Raw genomic sequence first — 8409 nt, 5'->3', positions numbered from 1 at the left:
ATTATATCGCACATCTTATCACTTCTTTGTTCCCAGACAAAACATTTCATCCGTCAAGATGTAATTTTTCTCCCATTGTCCCCAGAGGATAAATGCTCCACTTGTTTTACTATATTGTATGAATTATCAGTAAATTTCACTTGACTTGCTGACTAAGGGTCAAAATTATGACCAAACACATTGGTGGATATTGCTAATTAATAACCTGTTGATTTGTTGCAGTTAAACTTATTTTTACATACTTTCTAAAACAACATAATTAACAGGCTGCTGTTTTTCCAAATGTATTTCCGAGCTCTCTGAAAGTCGAATGTTTTGGTTCAGTCTTAAATTTCAGATTATATATTATCAAATTATAGACTCACACTTAAAAGCTGAAAACAAACATCAGACTAAATGTAATTTTGCACATCCTCTTCAAAGGAGAAATTCCCCATGGCGCCCAATAACTATTTCAAACTGAGAGTAAAATGAATTGCAATAGACTGAGCCCTCACCTCCATAGACCCTCAGCCCAATGCAGTTATTGAGGCCAAGACACATACAGAGTGAGGATTACTCCTCTAAAGTGCAAAGCTATTTAATCCTTTGAGAGTGGAATAGAAAGTTATGATAGATCAGATTTGCTGAAGATCAAGCTGTTTACATTGGATATGAAGAGGTAAATCACAGTATCCCTTATGATGGGCAGTCTGCTTGTTGAAGACCATCACACGATCAACTCAATCCATGCAAAGTGACATCGGGGGAGTTTTATGAGAAGATTTTGACTTAATGCAATATTAACATTCAATTTCTTTTTTGATGGGGTTCTGAGCAGTATGATTTCACTGCTGAGATTAAGTGTGTGCAGCTCATTTTGGGAAGCCTCTGGGCTCCACTTTCATGTTGAGTTGTGAATCAAACACAAGATCTACTGAAGAGCAGTAAAATGTGGGGCTGCTCTGCCCTCTGCTGGCTAGAATTATAAGAACAACTGAAGCCTATAAGCAAAATATTCCTGATTATTTAGGTGATACATTTTGTAGTTTGAATTATAAAACAATGAAAGGAAGCTGACGATAAAATCTTTGCCAACATTATGCATATTTCGAAATGATATTGTGTGAGTAATTACATAATATAATATAAATGAATCATTAAGATCGAAAGCTCTGTCTTAATTCATTATCTCTATCTTTGTATTTGCATGCAAATGCCTTATGAACATGTGGGATACATAGCATTTTATGTTATTTTTTATGTGTATAGTTTTGGTTAATTTGTGTTAATGTATAGGAAGTGAATTAGTAATTCATTAAAGTAATATTACTTTAATTTAAAAGTAATTTACATTTCTGGTGAAAAGGGGTTTTTATTCCAAAGGCGTGCTGTCAGGTCATTGAGGACTCTGATAGCTGGGATAGACTCCATTATTTTATTTGAGTTGATTTTGTACAGTTTTGGGTTTTATAGTGATTGGTGTTGAGGATGGTGGCAGTTTAAGCCCACTGTTTCAGGGTTCTCTGTTTGTGGTCTTTTTGTTTTTGGTTTGTTTCGAAGTGTGGCTTAGTGTGATTAGAACCACAGACAGCAGCATGTTTTCTTCTTTTACTTATCTATTTCTCTCATTCCTTCTGGTCTTTCTTTCCTCTTTCCTCTGCTTCCTCTCATCCTTTCTTGTCTTGTCTTTGCTCTGCAAGAGTCTAGAAGAACTCTTCTGACCCTGGTTCTCCAATTGGCTTAACAAAGGATTTGTGGCAGTAAAGGAAATAAAGCTGTTGTTGTTGTGAAGTGATGCTGGGATTGATGTTGTATTGTTGTGTTTTTGTGTTGGGATTAAAGTTGTGTTGTCTCTTTTCTTTGCCTTGTAATATTGTCACTGAGTTCTGAATACAGTGTGTGTCACTCTGACACACGTTATCTGTCATGAGCTAAATAATGTCTTAGATTGAAGCGTCTGAACTGAACAGGTGATGTCATCTGAGTCTGTGTCCTTTTGGTTCTTTTGTCACCATGGAGACATGGAGTCATTTTTTTGTTGTGATATATGGACCGGATATGGTGTCTTTATCTCTATGCAAGGAAAAAAACTGTCATACAGTAACTCAGTGCACTAAAACATACTGTCACTGTCATGATCTTTAGTTGGGTTGGCATGGCTTCCATTGAAATCAATGGGTTTTTACTCTCGCCTGTGTGATTACCTTAACCACCCTTAATTTGTGTCTCATTACCCATTTAAGTCATTGCTTTATAAGCTACCTGTGTTTGTCTTTTGGACAATTCTGGTTTCCATGAGTCTGCATTTGGGTCCTATTTGAACTCATGACACTGTGGAAATCCACAGTTGCACTTTTTTTAAAGTGCAGTATATGCATTATACACATCTTATTATTTGAACCACATGGTGGCAGTGTTGAACTTCAGTCTTCCACACACCACCTGAAACCTTCTCAATCTGATACACATGTGTGTTTAAACACACCCTCACACTCATGTAATGCTGTCAATATATGAAAGTCCTGGTTCTCAGACAGCATTTACATCTCGACATTGATTCATATCTGTCTGGGTGGAAAAAAGAGGCCTTCACTACAGGTTTCTGAGCAGACATGATCTCATATCTTGATCAATATTTGTCATCTCCTGTCACTCTTGTGGCGCTCTCGGTGATGAGGCTGTCTTCTGTCGGTTAATGGAGACAGGATTGATACTGCGGCTAAATGATCTGTGCTGGCTGGGGACTGATTTCATCTCCAAGGTTCATTTTTTTTTTTCAAAGCCACACAGAGTCTCACACTGCTCTCGCTTTTACACTTCACTGGATACAAATGATCATTATCTCAGTACTTCAAACTCACCCAAATCAGTATTCTGAGTTTGTGCATGATATTCGCTCTGTTTGTGTAATAATAATGCTAATTTAGCTCCACGAGCTTTTTGATTAGACTGATGATTGAAGTCTGCTGTGGATGTCTGTGGCCTATTCAATACCATTTTATCGTTCAAGTCTGACTACGGCGTGTAAAGGGACAACGACGTGACATGATGGAGAATAAACAGTGCTTTATTTCCTCACCTGTGGATTGGCAGCCATTTTCCTTCAACATCAAAGCTGTGAAATCATCTGTTTTAATATTACACATCAAAAATGTTCAGAAAACATTTTTGATCCAAATAAAAAAGGTGTTAAATCTCAAAGCTTTTTAAATATTATGTGTGAGGATTATAGGTTTAGCCTGATTACAGTATTAAGTTCTGTGTCCCTGTGTCCCCTCCACTCTTTCAGCTCATGTCCATACATAAAGACTCCTCTGTTTCTATATCACTGCTGTCCACTCCAGTAATGGATATCAGTTGTCTCTTGAAGTTAGACTTGACTGCTTGTCCCAGAAAGATTTATGATGTGTGGCACAACTCCAGCGGCCGTTCACTGCAGCCACCCTGGGTGCTCGGTATTTTCAGCAGGCCATCTGTGGGTAGTTTTGCATGCCAGCTCTAGTCATCTGGGCAGACATAAACTACTCTGTTTTCTCTAATATTATCTTAGCAGCATTTATTACTTCCTGCTTCATATGTCTTGGCTCAGAAAATGATGTCCTCCTCCTCCTCCTCCTCCCCTCCCTGTGAAGTGTCAGGTACTCGGGTTGCAATTAAAAACCATCACATCTCCCTCAGTCTTATCTCAGAGCCACATTAGATGCTTTTGCTGGCATAAAATGGCAGTTTTGAGGAATGCTCTGAGCGAGAAAGAAAAAAAAAAGTGTCCAGTCTGCTCTTATCAAGAGAAGAGAAACATGAACAAATAGACTGTGCTCCCTTGTTGCTGGAGAGTGATAAGTGAAGCCAGAAGATGAGGCTGTGAGGCCCCTTATCAGTCCAGAGTGCGTCCTGGCAAATACCGGCGCCACAGAGAGAGGCATGTTGCCGTGCGACAAAGGTGTGAGGGCAGATAAGCATGTATGTGTGAAATGCTTCAAAGACGAGCTTAACTCTGATGTGAAAGTGAGGCTTGAAAGAGAGAGACAGGAAAAGAGAGATGGGCTCATAGAAATGGATGCTGACATCTGTTGTGCTGAGAGTTGGATGTCTTCATTTCCTGGTGCACACTGAATGGTGCTATAGGAGACCTGTTGGGAATACAGATTGGTCCTGAAGCTAAGCAGTGATGGAAAAGATACTCGGCTTTGACGTACAAGGGCTATCCAGCAATGATAACATACAACATATAAACAAAGGGCCGGCAAAATGGCACAGATGTTTCACCAAATTAAGCAAGTCTCAAAGTGCATAAATGTGACTTTTTTAAATACTCAACCTAAGTTTTCATGTTAGAGCTAGACCTTAGAAGGGATTAGATCAATATCTGTCTGTCATTGTCCATAAACTTCAAACAAATAAATGGCTTCTTGCTTAAATTAAACCTCACCTTTAACTGCCAGTTGTTCCACACAGTGTGATAGCTTGAAGTCTGGCAAGATGAATTATTGGAAAGTATTTAGATGCGTTAAACAACACAACCTCCTGCCTGTAAAGCCATGTCTCCTGCTGCTGCTGCTTCAAATCATTTTGAAATTATGCCAAATACAGTCATAGTTACAATCTGAATGGAGCTCTGTGTCCATCTGCACATCTATTACTTTTGTGTGAATTACTCAGCAGTTATTCATTGCATAGATATAAACAAAGAGAGAGCGGAGCCACAGCTCTGTTATGACGCACCACAGTGATACACCGAAGTAAACACACTATCTTCTGACTTCATCAACCATTGTCTTGCAATTTTCTGGTATCTGATATCTCTATACTGAAAAAAACATGGTTTTAAAGTTCATAAGAGGCACTGAGCTGTTTAGGATACAAATGATAAAACAGTTTTCAGTGCAGAGTGTGTGTGTGTGTGTGTGTGTGTGTGTGTGAGGGGGACACTATAGAGTGACTGATTTGTGAAATGAATGTAAAATAAATCAACACACTGCATAAGAGGGAAAAACACATGAATATTTGAGTTTCAGTGTGTCTGAATATCAGTTGGAGTCCGAAAATAACAGCATCCTGAATTGCTGAGTTAGCTCTATAATGCTATTCATGTCTGCATATAAACTGTTGAGATCTCAGTGGGAGGCAGACACAAGTTTACTTCCATCTATTTCCACAGACGTCACTGCTGCTGCTGCTGCTGCTGCTGCTGACCTAGAAAGTATCCCAGGAATAATCAAATATACATTAAATTAATCTGGCTGCATGGGAAAAAAAACAGAAAACACACAGATCTCCGGTTGAACTTCAAACAGCATACAAGTGTCTGTAATCTACCACATGAAATAAGTGGTTTAGGATCTGACACACAAAACAAAGCCAAGAGGCTTCATCCAGTTTACCAGATAACTGCTGCATCCCTTACTGTGTGAGATTTCAGGACACAGCTCTCACACTCCTCCTTCACATCCTCCCATTGGGTGTTGAAGTTTATTTTTGACTATCACTCTTTCTGAAAGAGAAATGTCAGATTCTTTCCTACAAAAGGTCAATAAAACGAAAGGATACAGCTTTAAATCCTCCTTTGGGTGAAGCGTGGCACAAACTGGAGATATTGTTCATGCGTCAGTTGTCTGTGAGCAGAGAGCGGTGACAAGTATTTCATCAAAGCATGTGATAAGAATCTGGAACTGCCTCTCAGTCGTATGAAGAGCGTCATGCTCCTTATTAATGCAGCACTCAGCTGTAATGTGTTTTTGTCTTCCAGTTCCTTATCCATTCCGCTTCAGCTCATTTATCAATGTTTTACCTCCAGAAATGTGTTTGTCACTTTGAAAGGCTCATTCATTTTTAGTTTGGTGAGGTGACAGGCGGGGTTATGACTTTCTTCACAAAACTTTTGACTTTTTTCTTAATTATAGATGAAAAGATTAGAAACTGAAAACGAAGCCGTGCTGCATTCAGTCACACCTACAGTAAGACTGTAAGTCTGATTGCAGAAGTTCTGATTCAACCTGCTGCTGCCTCTTGGAAAGTTTTTATTCATGTGGGGGTGGATGACTAATAAAATCAGTGTGCTTCTGGTGGTCTGAGCTTTAGCTATGGATGCTGTGAGTGAGTGAGGGAGTGAGCTAGCAGGCGTGGGTGAAGCTTCCTATCTATTGAGGGAGAGAAAACACATGCAGCGCTGCACTTTCTCGCAGAGTGAGCCCACTTCAGCACCCCATACAGCTCCCATTGATGAGAGCGCCACTTTCGCCCCCGTCTACCCCATCGAGCCACGTTTCATGCATTAGAGACTTGGAGAGGAGCCGCAAAAGAGAAAACAGATGAATTTAGGAAAGGTCAGGCTGTGCAAGCTGTAAGAATTGCTTACCTTGCCATCTGCTCCATTTGTCTGAATGTTACAGCATATATTATGTTGTGTCAAAGTGTTTTTAGTATACAGTGAGGATCCAGATCATGTAAAAATAATGTAACGATAATATTTCTTTTTTAAGCTACTTTCATACAATTTGGAACACGTCCGCATAGCCAATGGAGCAGCTGCATCTGTGGTGGTGCTGAGGGATGGATAGGAATCTAAACATCGGCATCATACTGTTCTGTGTGTAGGTGTAGTGATTTTTTTCTTTTTCACCTCCTCTGCTTCTTGGATTTTACTGTCTGTAAAAAACCTGAAGGCCATTGAGCAGGATTGGATCCTCTGGCTCCTGAGGCTAATGTTCTGATAGGCTGTCAGGTGGGGCAGGAGAATGGAACGTGCATGATGGTCGTTCCAAGACCAGGAGGGGAGTAAAGTGCTGCTCTCGTGATGTTCTGACATCCTGACTTCAGAGAGCGGGCATTGTTCCCGACGCTCACGGCGCTCTGGCAGCTAAAGTCACCTCACGGCGAGACAGTGAGTGATGCCAAAAGACAGGGAAGAGACATGCCAGTTACAGAACAGGCTTGTGCCTGCAATAGCAAATAGTCAATATAATGCTCAGTGGTCGACAATAAGCTCTGACAGGCTTCTCTAACTGCACAATCTGTGTCCTGTTCAGTGGTGTTCAACCTTTGTTGTCTGATCTTCCCTGACAGCCCTATCAAATGAGCACCAGCATGCCTTTATCAACCGCAGACAGCTGTGTGTTTTTAGTGAGAAGGATTTTACTGAAGAGACTGAGACAAAATGTCATAAGTGGATAATGTTATTTCTTCTCAGTATTGAATTATTAATATGTACAGTAAGTTACTAGTCCAGATTTAGATTTGATTAGATTAGATTAGATAGACTAGATTTAATTTGAGTAATATTACTTAATATGCCTATTCATACCACTTTTATCCAGTTACGTCATCTCTAACTTTAGAAAACATCTATCTTTCAATTATTTTTTACTTCTTTCAACTTTTTTATCCATTTATCTTTAGTCTTTCAATCAATTATCTATTTTTTTTATTCAATGGTTTTTAATTATAGCACATTTACTTAATTTCTTAATTGCTTGCCACTGAATCTTAATGGGACACTTCACCCAAAACCTAATTGTTCCATTATATTAGCAATACTAATTGTTTTTCTATTCTATCTACGGTAGTCTGGTCTCTGTGGATTCACGTTTGATTTTCATGAGGCTCCACAAACTAGTGTAGACTGAACTCCCTGTGGACACATTTGGACAGACATACAAGCATTTAGAGACATAACATGTGATGTTGGCCGAGCAACAACCAGACCTGTATCAGCAAGACCTCTGAAGACAGTGCAGCGGATGCCAGTATATGTACAATTTGTTGTTAGTTTTCTATAACAAAAAACCTTTACAATTAGCATTATTAACAATTCTGCAAATATTTCTGCATGTGGCAAGCTGCAGGTCATCACATTAAGCCCGTCCCATTTTAGAAAAATGGTTCTGATTGGTGTAATAGGGCTTCTCTGGCTGTGAATGGCTGGCCAGGCTAGCATTGTGTTTCAGATAAATAAACAGCACTGCAGGCCAAAGAAACATATACATTCACTTGGGGGGTAAAATGTCCCTTTAAGGTTTTTTAGGTGTTTATTCAAATGAATTACTCCAACATTACTTTTAGCTCAGTAAAAGTAATTCCTTTTGTTTATGTACTCTGTCAGTTTAATAACATCAACTATTTTATTATAGCTTAATCAGGAGTTGTTCATATGCAATTTTATAACAATATAGATACTATATTGCCTGCCTTTGTGTCTTGAATCTGAAAACATAACTGAGCAATGACTTCCCTGTACTTGATGAAGAACTGATGGGACATACAAAACATTTTAACAAAGGCTTGAATAATTTCTCCCTTCTTAGCTGTTTTTAGTTCCTGTCCCGTGCTACATTCTACAGAACCACGCCTGCTCTTAGAAGGAATAAAAACTAGACTGTGAGACATGTTAGTGCTTCATTATTCATGCCAAATGTATTTATTGACTGAATT

This window comes from Parambassis ranga, chromosome 22 (assembly GCF_900634625.1).
Source record: "Parambassis ranga chromosome 22, fParRan2.1, whole genome shotgun sequence".
Taxonomy (NCBI): domain Eukaryota; kingdom Metazoa; phylum Chordata; class Actinopteri; family Ambassidae; genus Parambassis; species Parambassis ranga.
Note: the sequence above shows the minus strand (reverse complement) of the source record.